We start from the raw sequence: 16694 nt of genomic DNA on the forward strand, positions 1-16694 counted from the left end.
GGTATCATGACCTGAGCCAAAGGCAGACACTTAACGACTGAGCCACCCAGGCGCCCCATAAAAAGACCTTCTATGTCAGTAACAACATCTCTTAGCACTGCCACCCTCTAGCTCCCTGGATACCGCTGATCTCAGATGATCTGGGCAGACTAGACTAAGGATGACCAAGGAATCCACAACCACCCTAGGGGATTGAAAATGGGGCGGGGAAGGGGCAGTGGTTTTGAAGAGGCTTCTAGAAGAAACTGTTATCTCAGAGGATCCTCAAAGTAGCCAAGTTTCAGGCTTCTTCCTCAAAGGTTTAAATCTTTCCAAGAAGATGTCTCATCAAATGTGGAGAGCCCATATTATTCTCCCCTATTTCGGCTACCAGCCTGTGGTTGGAGAACATTCTTAAGATGACTACAGTTCTGAGAAAAACGTTCTGTAAAATGGGCATAATAGTGGGTTCTGTAAAATGGGCATGATAATACTCTTGGCTGGAGGACATACTGTTGTTACCCCAGCACTCACTTCCACCTGCTCAAGGACACTTATTGTGATCACTTAGGATTCTCTTCCCAAAGTTTTTTTTCCCCAGGCTGAGGGATCACACTCTGCCTGCACAGAAGGAGAACTAGAAATGCTGGGGAGCTAATGCCTGGAAGAGCTCTCAATATGGTGGAGAAACACCCCAGCTTCCTGGAAGGGGAGAAGGTTCTACATCATCTTCGAGCAGTCCCCAGCAAATCCTGCTGAGCTCCAATCGCCCACAGCAGTCAGTGGCTTGCTAACACACCTATTATTGGCTTCTTTCTCTTCCCTGTCTCACTAGCCCACTCATCTTCTGGTGTTTCTTGGGATCGACTCTCAAATAACACTACTTACACTCACATCACTGTCTCAGGGGCTGCTTTTGGGGAAACCCAAACTAAGACATCACTCATCGAGTCAATGTGAGGATTAAAAGAGATAATGTATGCACAATGCCTGGTGTATAATAATAGCAGTTAGCATTTATTGATCAGTTTCTTCGAGCCAGAACTCCTTTAAGCACCTTACATGCATTAATTCATCTAACCCTACATTAATCTTCATAACAACTCATTATTATTTCCCTACTCCAGATGAGGAGACCAAGACACAGAGAGAGTAACTTCAAGATCACACACTATTTGAACCAGTGAAACCGTTATTCAGATCCAGGCAGTAAACATGGAAACATTCTTTTAGGATGCTGGAGTGGCTCTTTGAGTTATTGGAACTCTAACTTTTATTAAATTAACCTGGGGAGAATCTGGCTTGTTTTTGCTGTGTTGTTGACAAATGGGTGAAGTATCTTGAGAGAGATTTTTCCTGTTGCCTCCACTTAGGAGGGCTTCTGTTGGAGAAGTGAGAGCTACAGGCTGTGGGTGGTGGCTCTGGGGATGGGAGCTGGAAGGGGGATTTACACCTGTTATTCAACAGAGGTCAACTACAGCCAAGATGAGGGGGTAGGGAGAAGTGCATACGGAAGGGGGGGTGATGTTCATGGGTTGTTAAGAGAAGAGCTGACGGCCCCTTCTCCCCTCTATCTTCTACGAGCCCCCATGGTCAGGGGAGTTGGGTTTGGTGAGGGAACTGACCTTGCTATCCAAGGAACTGGAGGAGAAAAGTTGACAGGGACGACCACACCCCTTGGTCAGGTGCCTTGAGCCACAAGCCTGGCAGGTGATGATGGTGGGAATCAGGTGGGGGAAATGAGATTTAAAGAAAAGGTAACGTTTGAGTTTTAAACTGGATTGATTTTTAATAGCTGAAAAAGACCTAAAAGTCAGAAAAACTGGGCAATATGTGAAGGGACATGAAGGGCAAATTTGCCGTAAAAACATGGTTCTTAGGTGAAATTGGTGAAGGGGATTAAGAGGTATAAACTTCCAGTTATAAAATAAGTTATGGGGATGTCATGTACAACATAGGAACTATATATATGTTATAGTCAGTAATATTGTAATAACCGTATGGTGACTAGACTTATTGGGGTGATCATTTCACAGTGTATAAAAATATCAAATCACTATAATGTATACCTGAAACTAATGGGATATTATATGTCACTTATACATTAAAAAATACATGGTTCAAAGTAGTGATTGGAGAAAAATAAACTGCTTCATATTTATACCCCCCAGAATTGAGCCTGCTCCAGCTAATCCTTGTAAAATCCTTACCATGGGCCAGGTACTCTGCTAAGCATTTCACAAATAGTCACTCACATAGACCTATCAGGTGAGAACTATTATTATTATTATTTAAAAGATTTTATTTATTTATTTGACAGAGAGAGAAAGCACATGTAGGCAGAGCGGCAGGCAGACGGAGAGGGAAAAGCAGGCTCTCCGCTGAGCAGAGAGCCTGATGTGGGGCTCGATCCCAGGACCCTGGGATCATGACCTGAGCTGAAAGCAGACGCTCAACCGACTGAGCCACCCAGGCACCCCATGGTGAGAACTATTATTATCACCATCTTCCCGTTTTATAGAGGAAGAAACTGAGGCACAGAGAAGTTGAACAATTTGCCCAAGGACATAACTAGACCTGGCACTTAAATGCGGGCAATCTGGCTCCCAGGCCTATGGTTTTAGCCACTAAACTACACCGCCTGGCCAACCATCCACTTTCATATGGTATTTTATTCTGGTGTGGTTTTCCCTCTTGGGTCTTTTGAGGCTGACATTTCTGTTCTTTCCACACTGTTTGTGGTTAAACTTAGTGCCTGGAGGATAGGGATAGAGGTTTTAATAGTTTAAAATGAGGTACTGGACTCGCATTTCTAAAATGACATTTTCCCAAATGGCATGAACTTTAAATGAAAACATGTAAGATCTGACAGTCTGATTTAAGTTCTGAGCAGGGCCGAGGAATAACTAATGCTCACCTCTTCCTACAAACACTACAAATTTACACACTGGGGTACCTGGGTGGCTCAGTCAGTTAAGCGTCTGCCTTCAGCTTGGGTCATGATCCTGGGGTCCTGGGATCAAGTCCCACATCGGGCTCCCTGCTCAGTGGGGAGCCTGCTTCTCCCTCTCCCACTCTCCCTGTTTATGTGCTCTCTCTCTTTCTCCCTCTGTCAAAATAAGTAAATAAAATCTTTAAAAAAAGTTATACATTGATTTGATTCTTAAGCTTTTCTCCTAGATCTTGATTGCATTATGAGGTCTAAGCCCAATGGGCATTTCATATATGCTTCGTATCACCCCCTCCCCCGCCGGGAACGCAGTCCCTCACCAACAGAAGTTGCAGCCCGGTTTCCCACGTTTGGGGAAATCACTGGGGTCAGAATGAGTGCAGTGGATGAGACTCACCTTAAGAGAACCACCCTCGTGATCATGGTATCTTCCTTGCCAGGTAAATATCATCATAAATGCTTTTTGACAATGATTTGAAGGCTTATTTAGTCTTCCAGACCTGTCCAACATGTATCCAGGATAAAAATGTCTTTTGTCTTCATGGCCACTCATTCATTTATTATTGAGACCCATAATGAGTAGCACACATGGGCTCTGTAGTGGGATACTTTTGAGGCATCTAACAGAAACTTTGATGTAAACTGTCTTAAATGCAAGGCAAAGGCAGAATTTGTTTAATTAAGCAACTCGGTGTTGTCATCAAGAACCCAGGTTTCTTGTTTGTTTCTTTTTTCTATTTTTCAGCTCTGCCTTATGTAGTGTACAGACTTTGACCAAAGTTTGATTTTCCTCTAATCACAAAATGGCTGCCAGAAGCAACTCAGGTACTCGGCTTCCTTGTTCATCAAGCAGGGTAGAAGGGAAAACCTTTCCCTCAAATCATAGGATGTTAAGTCCTTTCCTTTAGTCTAATTGGGCCTTCGTCATTGATTAAGACTAATAAGCACCCACTGCTAAGACTAATAAGCACCCACACTAATAAGTGTGGATACCTGAACACAGTTGGGGTTTTATTAGAAGGAGGATGGAATAAATCGATGCTGGAGAACCTCTGAAGCTATTGCTTCATCTGGAAAAAGGTGACCTAACAGAAGATATTTCAGAGAATCATGAGCCTCAGAGATAATATATGTAGGGTTGCCAGATTTAGCCAATAAAAATACAGGATTCCCAGTTAAATTTGAATTTCAGATAAAAAGCAAAAAATTTTTTAGTATAAGTATATGCACCTCTTTCTACAAACACTACACAGGGACACATTGATTTGGTCCTTTTTTGTTTTTTCACACTGATTTGGTTCTTAAGCTTTTCTCCCAGACCCTGATTTCATTATGAGGTCTGGGCCCAGAGGGGCAATTTCAAAAATGCTTTTTTGGACAATGATTAGAAAGCTTATTTAGTCTTCTACCCTTGTCCCACATGTATCCAGGATAAAAATATATACTTACACTAAAAAATTACTTGCTGCTTATCTGAAATTCAAATTTAACAGGCCTCCTGTATTTTATCTGGCAGCTCTAAATGTATGTAAAATTCTTGGCACATAGCAGGCATTCATTCAGTGGTTAAGTATTAGTGTTCTTTCTACATAAGAAGAGAGCTCAGTTAAATGGCAGCGTGGTACTTTTTAACTCTTACTGACCTAGAAAATATATGCTTTTGATCAATATTGCAATTAACGGAACTGGATGTGGTTCTAAGAAACCCTTCACCAACTCCTCAAAACCAGATCGAAGTAAATGTCCCTAAGTGGAAGGTCATAGTTATATATATGGGGTGGCACATTATAAAACATCTAAAATTACTACTTAAAACGAAATTGGACCTATGTCAATGAATATTCAGTTATTGGTTTTTCTCAGTCTCTGCAGATAAACCATTCTTCATTTGATTCAGAAGTAATGCTGCTGCAATTCCTGGCACGAAGGTGCTAACACACAGGGATGAAAATGCATGATTGGCCCAGGAATTCTGGCTCCACGTGGGTGAAGCTCTAGGTCACAGCACTGTTACTTTGCATCTGGAGGAGGCAGGAGACTCTGCAAAGATCTGCTGTTGGCTCTGACTCCATTTTCCCTCACTGCTAATTCACTGTTCCTACCTGAAAAATTTTCTAATATGTTTCCTGAAAAGCTGAAGGGAAAGCAGGCACCTTCATTTCCTCATCAAATATTCACCAGGCTATGAAAAAGAAAACCCTAGTGGCTTGGTACCAAGTGGCCAAACCTGGCATGTTGTTACATATTGTTACCAGCTTCAGGACAGGAATAGATTAAGTGGATTTAATTCAAGATATCTATTTCCCATTACTGTACAGTACTGCTTATTTCTCATTTGGTGGCTGCTATGACCTCATAGACTGCTTTTCTGTGCTTTTCCTAAACCAGAAAAGAAACCCCATTTTTCCTCTTTGCTTTAAGTGGAAATTATTATGCAGCTTTGCATAGATTTGTCCACAAAGCCTTTAAACAAGATTATTATTTTTCTGAATTTTCAAAAAGTGGCATTGGAAATGTATCTCCTTCCATTTCATCACCTCATCATCCTCATTGGAAACCTGATCCTTGGTAGGTATTAAGATCTTTACATTTCTACTGGTCGGGGAGATGACTTCACTGCCAGCTGGGGAATCTTGTGTGGCGGAGCATTGGACTTAAGCAGAGCTGTGGGCTGATGCCTCTGCTGCAACAGCCTTTTGCATGCATCCAGCTGCTGTGTAAGGAATCCTCAGGCTACTAGTTCCTTGCTCCTAATTCACCCAAGGGATCGCAGGCTGCTGGATGAGTGTATGTGTGAATGTGTGTACATGTGCGTGTGTGTGTGCACGCACAGCTGCAACAGTTGGGCAGCAGCTGCAATGAACTTCGATATCATTTTTACCAAAGACAGAGATAAACCGTCCTCCATCCTTTATTTCCAAGTAGTGCCTCGGCTCCCGCCCCAAATGTGTTCTCCCCGCTCTTCCACGACACCCCCCCGACCCCCCGCACGTGTCCCTCTGGAGGGAGGCCAGGATAGCTGCGCCGCAGGCAGGATTCCCCTTTTTTTTCCGCAGTGACAGGCGGATTCCCGGGCCTCTTCGGCCCTGCACCCCCGCAGCCGCCCCTTTCTTAGTCACGATCTTCCCCGCCCATCCCCCCCTTCCCCTACACTCCTCCTCCTAACCCCCTCCGCCCCCCACCGCTCACGGCTCGGACCCCGCCCCTCCCAGCCACCCGGCCCAGGTTGCTAGGGCCTGGCTGGGCAACCAAACCTGGCCCGCGAGGAGATGCGGCGCGCGCGCGCGCAGGCGAGCTTATACAAGAAACCAGCCTTCTTAGGCTTCTGGGGCCCGCGCACGAGCGGCGCGGGCGGGGCGCGCGGGCCCGAGCTCGAGGACGAGCGCTCTTTCCGCATTGGTCTCTATCAGAAGTGGGCGGGGCGGAGGCGGGACCCGCCGGGGTCTTCGAAGCTTCTTTATTGGTCCGAACGGGACGGCCGGGGAGGGCCAGTTAGCAAATTAGGCTGCGCCTTCGCCTCTGCGAGAGGGCGGGGCCGGAGGTTTCCATTAGTTGTCCCTGCCACTGGGAAAGGTAAATCGGCGACGGCGGCCTCAGGAGCTGTGGGGTCCCCGGCTGGAGGTGGGGGACTCGGCTGGGTGAGTAGATGAGCCGCCACCCGCCCGTCAGGCCTTCCTGTCCCCACGTCGGTTTCGCGCCACCCAGCTTCTCCTGAGACAGGGGACCCACCCGGTCCCCCCGGGCAGACGTGAGAAGGGGCGGCGGCGCAGGTCCCCCCAGAGCAGGGCGACGCGGCGAGGGTGCCCCAGCCTGGAGTGGCCCCTCCTCAGCGCCCCATTGCGCCACTGGAAGGGCTTCCCCGGCGAGAGGTTGGGGCTGTATTTTGGGGCGTTGGGAGACGGGAGGATGTGAGGAGTGGCGGCGGGTCGAGGCAGCCCGGTGGGGCTCCCCTCAGCAGCGGGTCTGCGGCGTCCCCGCCCCGCCGCCCCCGCGGCGCGAGCTCCCCCGGGCTTGCGGCGAGGGAAGCCCCTTCCCGCCGGCGCCGAGGAGGAGCCTGTGCGCGGGAGCCCCTAGCCCGAGTTCCGAGGGAGTCCGGGACCCGCCGGGGGCTGCGAGCCGGCGCCGGAGCCCCGGCCCTGCTGACTGACCTTGGCTGCCCGCGAGGGTGGGCGAAAGACCCACCGCCTAACCCGCATCTCTTCCAGCCTCCTCCCAACAAGTTTTCAGGCGTTGCTATGAAGTTCACGACTGGCATAGTGGGGAGAAGCAGAAATTGGCCCCTTCCCAGACCTTCGTACCCTTTGGACCCTCATAGAAATTAAATCCTGGGGTTTGGAACCATTTCCAAACGAACAGGTCCTGCTCGCATTGACACGTTTTATTCCCACGTTGGCGGGGGAAAAATAACCTGAACGTATTTCTGTGTAAGGGCAGATCTTGAGGGTTTTTTTTTTTTTTCCTTTTCTTCTCTTCACTTGAGTGTTAAAGCACTGATGCCTGAATAAGAAAAGCCTGACCTTAGTATCTCCACAGTGAGATTAGACGGATGCTGTGATATTTAAGTAGTTGCAGATCAGTGTTCTGTTAACACAATCTATTTTAACTGGCTGAAATTTAGGCTGATTTTAGAAAGTATTGCAGACACAGAATAATTTCCTCCCGTGAATCTGAATTAGGTTTGTTTGGACGTAATGGTCATGTAGTTAATGTAAGAGATTACACAAATTAATGTCTGACAGCATTTGACTGAAACGGGAGACATAAATATGTATAGAATAGGATTATCGTTTTAGGTAGCATTTCCAGCTTGCTCCTTTCTTGCTGTTGGGTTATAAAGAAGGCATCTTTACGGAGGCTATTCAGAATTATATGTGAATGACATTTAGATGTAAATTTGTTTTTAATTTAAGTGTTTTAAAGTATTTTATTCGTAAAATGTGAAGAACCTATGTTTACTTGTGTGTTTAGTGTTGAAGGGGGGGAGTATAATCTTATATTTAGCAACCCAATGAGGGTTCACTAATAATACATTTTTTAAAAAGGTGTGCCTCTTTTTGAGAACATGGTACTTGAATACCTCAGCAATTCTTTTAATTTCTTTATTAAAAGTACTAGTTTAGGTTTGAGCATTTTTGGCGTTCACACTGGAACAGGAGTAAGGAAGCCTGCAGCAGTATTACCAGTTTGACACCACCAGTGGGTGTTTCTGTTGACAAATGCGGAGAAGAGAACATTTGGGAAGGAAATCTTTTTTTCGGGGTGGGGGGGGGTAGAGGGGGTTGGGTGAGGGGGGGACGGAGCCAGAAGATAGAAGCTGCAGAACTAAAGCTGCCAGCACAGTGTATGCTGAGCATTTCACAAGTACAAGGAAACCTAATTAGGATGAAAAAAAAAAAAACCAGTTTGGCTGTATTAAATAATAGAATTCCAAAAGAGGCATGCTAAATAAAGTTAATCATACCAAGAGTGTTAAATAATCTACCATTTCAGAAGAGTTTGGAGGGTCTTGAACTGGAGTGCCAAATCTTTTTAAATTGTCTTGCCGTTTAAACATAATGCAGTGATTAATTTGATGTATGTGTGTATATATATATATGTCTTGTATTCTAGTTTTGCTGATTTTTCCTAAGACTAATTTTTTTGAAAACAAAACTTGATATATTAAAAAACATTAGAAATACACATTCTCTCTTCAGAGAGGATTTCTTTTTTCCTGGTCAGATTTATAATTTAGTCATGATTTAGGGACTTGTGGAAGGGTTTTTTTACCCCTTATCTCAGGTTTTTGATTTTTACTTAGGCAAGTTCCCTGGACTAAATCTGCCATTATTTTCATTGTAATTTTCTTGCAGTCATCTTGCAGTCATTTAAATCAGAGTGTGGTATCTACAGTATTCCCCGGGGTTTTAGAAGAAAAGGCTCCCATTGAGGGAAATTGCAGGGCCATCTCGCATAGATGAGTAATAGAAGGTTGACTGCGAATCAGTTGTATTCTGTTCCAAATATGCTGCATGGGGTTAAGGCAGTCATTTAATGAGAACCAGATTTTACATGGTATTTCTACTTTGAAGGTGCAGTATTGTTCCATTACAAATTAAAATACAGAGGTGGAGAAATTCCTTCAAGTATGCCTTTTCCCCCCCAGCCTTGCTTCACTACTGTGTCCAAGAATCTGTGAGAGACTCTTTCAACAATAGTTGCATTGTTAGAAATGACAGTGGCTTCTGTGCAGAAACTAACCTTTCACTATGATTTGTGTTTCAGTTTACTTTGTGATAGAAAATTCAGCTATATCTAAGAATATGGCTGTAGAAAATTTGTAAGGAAGTGAACCAAGAAAATAAACCTCTTCAGCATGTCTGTTAAAAGTTCACCTTTTTTTCCCTTCCATTTTGATAACTTTGGTAGTTACCTCTTTTATTTCTTCTAGGTTTTAGAAGGTATGTTAGCATAGTACTTTATTTTTGGCAGTAAATGTGGGGATAAGACTTTTTCATGTGATAAATTGATACCAAATAATAAGGCATTTAGAAGAAACCACCCACATACACAGACCCAAAATGTGAGGGAAGTCTTATTTAGATAACCCTTAACTTTGGTACGAGAATAGCAAAATTTTAAGTATTAAGTTGCTTTCTATGTAGTAGTAAAAGGCTGTTTACTCAGAATTTGATAGTTTTAGATTCCAAAGGTTGTTTTGTTTGTAACATCAAATTCCTTGGTAGAGGAGGAGATAGAATCTCAAAGCTTCTTTATCATCTGATGTTGTCAATTGGGTCACGTATTTCAACTTACGAAAACACTGCAATTAAAAGACTAAATTTAAACTTTGTTTGGGAAGGTTTTCCAGTTTACTTTCAATCTTAAACTCAACATTAGAAATCTTTTGTTGACAATGCATCACTTTTGTGTTTGGATTTAAATTCTTGATAGTTTCTAGAATGTTTCCTTCATATAGAGCAGCGCATGGATGACTAGATTACTCAAAGGTTTGGCCTCATTTCTCATTCAAGTTTGTACATTTACTTCATAATGCTGAGATAGGAAGTTGGGTGCAATTCTGTCAGTGGGTATGAAAGCTGAGTGAGGACTTTCTACCTAAGGAGCCTGATAACGTTTAGACAATTAAGATTTGGGAATTAACAGAAAATTACTTACTAGGTTAAAAGGGATCTACCCCATTCAGGTCTTTGAAATTGTCAACATTTTGAATTAAGCTCTCAGAAACATTTGTGTTGGAGACAGTTCTAATTAAGGTCATGTTTTGGGAGTGGTCTCTCTTTTGGGTAGTCTTTATAACGTACTATTTATTGAGCCTTACTGAAGACCAGATACTATAATAAATAATTCATTTGTTTGGATAGCTGTGTGTATGTGTGTTCTCACAACACTTGTGTGAGGTAGATGTTTTCCTTATTTTCCTATACACTTGATCAGATGGGCTTCGAGAGAGAAAATAATTTGCTCAGATTACCCAGCTAGGCTGTAGCAGAGGCAAAACTTTCATCCAAACCGGTCTGACTTGAACCTGTGTTCTTCAAAACCATGCTCTCTGCTTCTCTTTAGGAATCTGTTTACCCAAACATATTTTGAGGTCCTACTGTAAAGTCACTCCTGGGGTGGGACTAGAGGTCTAGATATGCCTCCTGGAGTTCACAGGCTACATTGGTAAGGCCGCCTGACCTTTAGTCACATGGGAGGCTGGACTCAGATCCATCAGCACTTACGGATAGGACAACTGGAAGTGCAGACTTTTTTAACAGAGGGTCATTAGTTCTGTTTCTTCATAAATGAAGGTTGTACATAATTATTTACATCCAAAATGAGGTAGCTGTTTCTAATTAACTACTTGGTATTTCATGTTTCTGCATGTTCCACTGTAACTTTTGACTGACTTTGATTAAATTTGCTACACTAATAAAGGTGATGAAGATATTCCTTGAATTCAATTTTGTGGTTTAGATGCACTCTAAATGGCAGCCATTACAATTTGCAGATGGGTATCTCTTCTGTAATTGTTCTGACTTAAGTGAAATAAAAATAAAACCTGGAGGTAAATGAAGTTTACAGAGGTATGTTATTGTTGCTTCTTAATACATAGAAGTTGGGGGGCACCTGGGTGGCTCAGTCGTTAAGTGTCTGCCTTCGGCTCAGGTCATGATCCCAGGGTCCTGGGATGGAGCCTGCATCGGGCTCCCTGCTCCATGGGGAGCCTGCTTCTCCCTCTCCCAGTCCCCCTGCTTGTGTTCCCTCTCTCGCTGTCTTTCTCTCTGTTAAATAAATAAATAAAATCTTAAAAAATATATATATATAGATATAGAAGTTGGACTCTGACAAAAATATTTCTACTTGAAAGTAGAATTTTCTGCTACTTGAAGCCTCTTGTGATTGTGTGTGTGTGTGTTTTAAAACAAGACCCATCATTAAGAGAGCTAAACAGTTGCTTAGCCCAAAGGAATGCTCAGAGATCCATGTTAGGGAGGAAAAGGACTTAATGTTTTATTCTATAATTGATGAGAATCACTTTTGTCATTTATTAAAGTTAGAAACCAGTGATGAATATTGTAGAACCTCAGGACTGGAAATCATCTTGGATAGAGCAGGACAGTTGTTCTATGATGATGGGACCTACACCTAAATTATTGTGGATTTATTTATTTACCAAGTGCAGGTTCTCAATATGCATTTTTAAAAAAAGATTTTATTTATTTATTTGATAGACGTAGTAGAGAGCACAAGTGGGGAGTGGAGAGAGGGAGAAGCAGACTCCCCGCTGAGCAGGGAGCCTGAGGCAGGGCTTGATCCCAGGACCCCAGGATCAGGATCCTGAGCCGGGATCACAACCTGTGCGGAAGGCAGATGCTTAACCAACTGAGCCACCCAGGCACCCCTCAGTATGCATTTTTAACAGCGTTATTGAGGTGTACTTTACATATTATAAAATTCACCTGTTTAAGTGTACCATTCAGTGATTTTTTGGGTTAATTTATGGACTTGTGTAATCGTCACTACAATCCAATTTTAGAACATTTCCATCGCCCCAAAAAGATCTTCCTGCTAACGTGCATTTTTAAAAATCTTACTTACTTGCTTCCACCTAGATCCCTTTATCATCAGGAATTAATAGAATGGTGTAGATCTTAAAAGATAGGTCTTTTAAAAATAATTTTTTACACATACTGCAATTTCTTAGTGTTTTTTTGTATTTTCAAAAGCTTTTTGCCTATGGGTGCCTGGCTGGCTTGGTGGGTGGAGCGTGCAGCTCCTCATCTCAAGGTCATGAGTTTGAGCCCCCCATTGGATGTAGAGATTGCTTAAATAAATAAAAACTTAAAAAAAAAGTTTTGCCTAAACATAATATATAGCAGAATATAAAGGACAATCCTGCAAGTTGTAGAAATTACCTTGTCTTTGTGGTTTTGATTTTGTTTTGATCTTTTTTAAACCAGCGAATAAAACAGAATGTTCTTAGTGATATGTTGGAAAAGCAGGGATAAGAAATCAAGGTAGGGGTGCCTGACTGATTCAGTTGGAGCATGCAATTCCATCTGGGGCTTGTGAGTTCAAGCCCCAGGCTGGGCATGGAAATTACTTGGGGGGAAAAAAAAAGAAATCATGGTAAAAGTAATATAATTATTGGGCATGAAAAAAATTCCTTTAAGATTTAAGACCATGGGTAGAATAATTGGTTTTCTTGATTTTAAGCCAATAACATTGTGCATTTTATTGTTTGAGTTCTAATCCCCCTTGAGAGATTCATGCCCACTGTGCATGCCATAGAGCAGGCTTCATTAAATTCAGGTATTCAAACACATTGTCTCCTTTCTGTGTTGCTTCACAGACTGGATTGTTGTGGGATTTAGAAACTTAACCTGCAAGGTACTGTAGCTACAGTTTTCCTGTTTTCCTGCCTGCATCATTTTCTTTTTAGTTACCCTGAAAGGATGGGTGTGGGAGTAAAGCTACCTTGGGAACGAGTTGTACAGCATGGGCTGATCTCCATGCTCCCTGTTGCTCTCCTTTGCTCAAAGCACTGCATGTGTAGATGGACATTGCTGATAGGATAGTTTAGGAATGTTGTTTTTTGGTGTACACAGAAGAAGGCAGTGCTTTGGTGGAAGTATAAAGTGTTTTGGAAACAAACTTTCATTGCTTTTAGGTGAATGTTTCTCTATAGGAAGTGACCCTTACAAGTGCCAGGCAGGTAAATCAATAACTCCTTGTGTGGTAGATTGTATCTGGATTTTTAATAACAGATTGGACACAGCACTGCTCTGATAATAATGGTTTACTGTAAATTCAGTCATAACTGGTTTGAAATAGGTTTACTTTTTTTTTTTTTAACTGTTTAACAGCTATGGCTGTATGATTCTATTGTTACTTTGTATTCTTTGTGAGAGAGAGGCCTAATGTCAAATAGTTACATAATGAAGTGCTTTCTGACAATGTAACCTTTTTGATTTAGAGGGAAATAGTCATTTTGAATGTGCCAACTTTGACTTCTGGAAGTTAACAAAACATAGATGAATAGGTTATCTATTTATTTTTAAAGACCCCCCCTTTTTTGTAAGTTGCAGTTTTATTTATTTTTTAAAGTTTATTTTTTAACATAATCTCTACACCCAGTGTGGGGCTCAAACTCACGACCCCGAGATCAAGAGTCGCATGTTCTTCCAACTGAGCCAGCCACAGGCCCTAGGTAAGTTGCAATTTTATTTTATTTTACTTTTTAAAAGATTTTATTTATTTATTTGACAGACAGAGACACAGCAAGAGAGGGAACACAAGCAGGGGGAGTGGGGGAGGGAGAAGCAGGCTTCCCGCGGAGCAGGGAGCCCGATGTGGGACTCGATCCCAGGACCCTGGGATCATGACCTGAGCTTCCCAGGACCCTGGGATCATGACCTGAGCCGAAGGCAGACGCTTAACGACTGAGCCACCCAGGCGCCCCTAAGTTGCAATTTTAGATCTCAGTTTTGTATTTCTATTTTGTATTATGCCCGAAGATTAGGTTCTTGGCAGTGTAAGATCCTATTGTAATAATCAGATTAAGCACACATACATTCACTTAAGGAAGATATGGCAGATAAAAAATGGTGATAAGTAGTAGTTGAAGCATAGCTTACTGACTTGGGTTTGCCCAATTACTCTGATACTGGCTAGGTAGAAACTAGTTTCCTGATAAATAGAATTTTTCAGAGATTACAGAAGTTGGTTCATATCCTAGAATTTATCCACACACCCCATCTGGTTTGTTAGTCTCACAGAATGTATTAACTTTAATTACTAGTAGTGTAATTTTTTTTTTTTTTAAGTAGGTTCTATGCTCAGCGTGGGGCTTGAACTCATGACCCTGAGATAAGAGTTACATGCTCTACTGACTGGGTCAGCCAGGCACCCCACTAGTACTGTAATTGTTATTAGTAATATTACCACTAAAATTTTAAGATTAGTATTGCAAACGAAAAGAAGACTTTATTTTAATTGTTAATAATTGAAAATAGTTGAGGTAGACAAAATCTAATTTTGTGCAAATTGGTATTTCATCTTTATCAATTATTTCTTTCTAAAATAACCCGTCCTACATCCTGTGGATCTATCCTTCATTTAGCAAATTCTTTCTATCTTCTGTGTACCAAACTGTGATGGAAGCTGGATAGGGTGATAGGTAGAAGATAAGGAGGGCTTGCCCTTTCTTTTTTTTTTAAAGATTATTTATTAGAGCCACGTGTGTGCTGGGGGAGGGGCCGAGGGGGAGAGAGAGAGAGAGAGAGAGAATCCAAGCAGACTCTGAGCTGAGTTTGGAGCCCTACTTGGGGCTCGATCCCATGACCCTGAGATTGTGAGATTGTAACATGAGCCCAAACCAAGAGTCTGATGCTTAACTGACTGAGCCACCCAGCCTCCCCCCACCCTCCCACCCCCCATCTTTTAAGGAGACCTTGCCCTTAAAGAATTTACAGTCTCGAGTTGGAGTCAGAGGCAAGGTACAAGGCACTATGGGATTATGTAACAGGGTAGGGATTAGGATCTGTCCTGGGGGGAGCAGGTAGGAAGGCCATACTGAGGAGTTAACATTTAAGTGAGACCTGAAGGATGAGAAGGACATGTCTAGTTGGGGAAATAAGTTTTCCTGGCCATCAGGTGCAAATGCCCTCAGGCAGGGTGAGAGAGAGAGAGGCTTTTGAAAAACAACCTTTTAAAGAACTGAGAATAAATCCAAAATGGCTGGAAAGTAGAGAAGCAGGTGATGAAGCAGAATTAGGCAGGGGCCAAGTCCTGAAAAGGCTTAGTAGGCCATCTACTGGGTTTTTGAGCTTGTCCTAAGTCCTCTGGTAAGCTATTGAAGGTTTTAAGCAGGGGTTTGACATGAAATGAAATGCTGCCTCCTCCTCCCCCAAACAAAACCAAACCCAAGAGATTTAGCTCAATGGAACCTTGATAATTTACCAGAAAGGTCATAATCTGTGCAAGGTAAAATATTCTTCGTTCATCTCACTAAAATTTTTGCAACTGCTTTGATTGATTGTCATCTGTGATACTCTTTTCATTGTTTTTGTAGAAATTATCTTTGATTTTCTAAAGGCTCCTTTTATCCTTCACCATTCTGTTAACCTTATATAGGAATGTCATTTCTATTTATAACTGAGTTAAATTTTTTTTCTAATCGTGTCTGTCAGCTCTCTTCCGTATTTAAACTTAAAATTCCTCACTGCCCCCACCCCACTTTTAATCTGCTCAAGGTATTTAATGTTTTAATGAAATGTTTCATTAAATATCATCATTAAATTTGCTTTTTTCTTTTTTTCCCCAAAATACAATGTCTTAGGTCTAGTTTAATATTTTCAGCATTTATGCTCTTTCATGTTTTATGAAATCTCATTTGGGCACCTATAATGTTTTTAGAGAATTTTGTTAATATTGTTTAGGAATACGAATCTTTGGCCGTAAGTGCCATTTTCAAATCTGGTTCACGTTCTGTGACCTTATCTTTCATATTAGACTGGTCTCTGTTGAGCTTCTTATGTTCAAGTGAGCTTATGTGTATAAAAGTGCTACAAAGGTTTTATAAAATAAAGTAAAGGTAAAACTTATGCTGATTTGTTTCTCCTTCTACAGTATGTGTTCCTACATGCTCACTTCTTTTTGGAATTCATCAGCCATGCTAAATTTTTGCTTGCCTTTGTGATTGAATAGGTCTTCCTTGGTGTAAAGCTGTTAGTTTGTGCCTGTAGAGAATGCTGTTGAGCACTTTTGCCCTCTATATATACCAAGAATAACTACAGCATCACCTTCTTCAAGCGTTTCTTTTGAAATCTATTTTGATGCAGCCTCTAACTTAGCTCACTTTGGCCTTGAGTTCTTAGGCTTTTCTGAACCACTCTATACTTGCTCTGTATTCTCTCCTTGTTGCTTTAATCATTTTTTTTCCTGGTGCTGGTAACTTGAAGTTTGCAATGGTTTTTGGCATTACATTTTTGCTTCCTATTCAGCCTAGGACATTTATTTTAGAAGAGTTGCCTCATTTTAGATCTTAGAGTTTGAAAGTGATGTTTTTGTGCTAGTGATTTCTCTAGCATCCAAAGTGACTGTCCTTGATCTGGAGTTGTGCTCTTGAGTCTCTCCTTCTGCCCAGGGTTGGTAAAGGAGGGCTGCATTTGTCTTTGGTTGACTTTATGAAAGGGTGATGATTTGGAAATCTCGGTGTCAGCATCATGGTACGTGATGGAGATACAAAGCCAAGCTGTGGTGTTGTGCCCTCATG

General features: G+C 42.1%; 1 protein-coding gene across 4 annotated transcripts in view; it reads left to right on the forward strand.

The window, feature by feature from the left end:
- Nucleotides 1–6443: 6443 nt before the first annotated feature.
- CDKL5 (cyclin dependent kinase like 5) overlaps nucleotides 6444–16694 on the forward strand; it is a 210902-nt gene continuing 200651 nt past the window's right edge. For 3 of the 4 annotated variants that reach the window (XR_010406049.1, XM_064573834.1, XM_064573837.1), the window contains exon 1: nucleotides 6444–6567. The gene's annotated coding sequence lies outside the window, so the exon portion shown is untranslated. The remainder of the gene's footprint in view (nucleotides 6568–16694) is intronic. The other variant, XM_064573835.1, reaches the window with a different exon arrangement.

The sequence above is a fragment of the Mirounga angustirostris genome, unplaced genomic scaffold (assembly GCF_029215605.1).
Source record: "Mirounga angustirostris isolate CCGP_5_RB_7025 unplaced genomic scaffold, mMirAng1.0.hap1 SCAF_11, whole genome shotgun sequence".
In the NCBI taxonomy this organism is placed as follows: domain Eukaryota; kingdom Metazoa; phylum Chordata; class Mammalia; order Carnivora; family Phocidae; genus Mirounga; species Mirounga angustirostris.